This window comes from Volvox carteri (genome assembly GCF_000143455.1).
Source record: "Volvox carteri f. nagariensis unplaced genomic scaffold VOLCAscaffold_74, whole genome shotgun sequence".
Classification (NCBI taxonomy): domain Eukaryota; kingdom Viridiplantae; phylum Chlorophyta; class Chlorophyceae; order Chlamydomonadales; family Volvocaceae; genus Volvox; species Volvox carteri.
The window spans coordinates 129159-130018 of record NW_003307617.1 but is presented as its reverse complement, the minus strand read 5'-3'; positions in this window follow the sequence as shown (position 1 = coordinate 130018).

Here is an 860-nt window from a genome sequence, read left to right as displayed (position 1 = left end):
GGTACCAACTACAGTGATACTTACCAACGGCGATAAGAGCTTCGTATGTCGCAGCTCTACTAGCTAACTGCCAAACACACAAAGTAACTTTAATATCTTTTNTCTTATCTCACAGAACTAAGCAAGAATGTTACAAAAGCTCTTGCAGCGCTGCAAGGTATTTAGCTTACATCTGTCCCAGATTTAAAACTTTCGTAAATGTGAGCCCGAACAGCTCAACAGTGGCAGTGAAATGTCAATCTTACACCTCCAGAAAGTAATTCCTTACTTAGAATCATCTATTGAGCAAGCATTTGCCCCTAGTAAATGTTACTTCATATATTTATTACTTCATAATTGCTTGATCATGAAGTTCTTAATAAATGTCACTTAATATTTGTTTGGAGGACTTAGTATTCGGGACTAAGCGCTTCGAGTACCATTAGTATGTAACATGATACTAAGTGACCTACTAAGCGGCCTATTAAGAATGTTACCAGGTAGCTATGAAGGACATATGAAGTGGGTAGCACTAAGATGGTATTAAGAAGATACTAAGTGGTGGCGTTCCACGAGTGTAGATAATATATGCACCACACAATTAATATCCAAGCATTTCGTAGATCACCGGTGGGCAGTGCACGAAAACCCCTGCTACAGCTGTGAGCTCAGTCAACGAGCACTGTACAGAACAGTATACATAGATATATAGTTCAGCAGGTAGAGGCCAGAGCTCTGGCCCTCGAGGGAAGCAAAACATGTCATCAGGTCATGACCTGTTCCCCAGTTTCCATGCACTGATGATCATCAGTGCACGGAACCCCCAATGAGACCAATAATAACAAGCACTATAACCGAGGTAAAGATAGCCCAGCAAATAG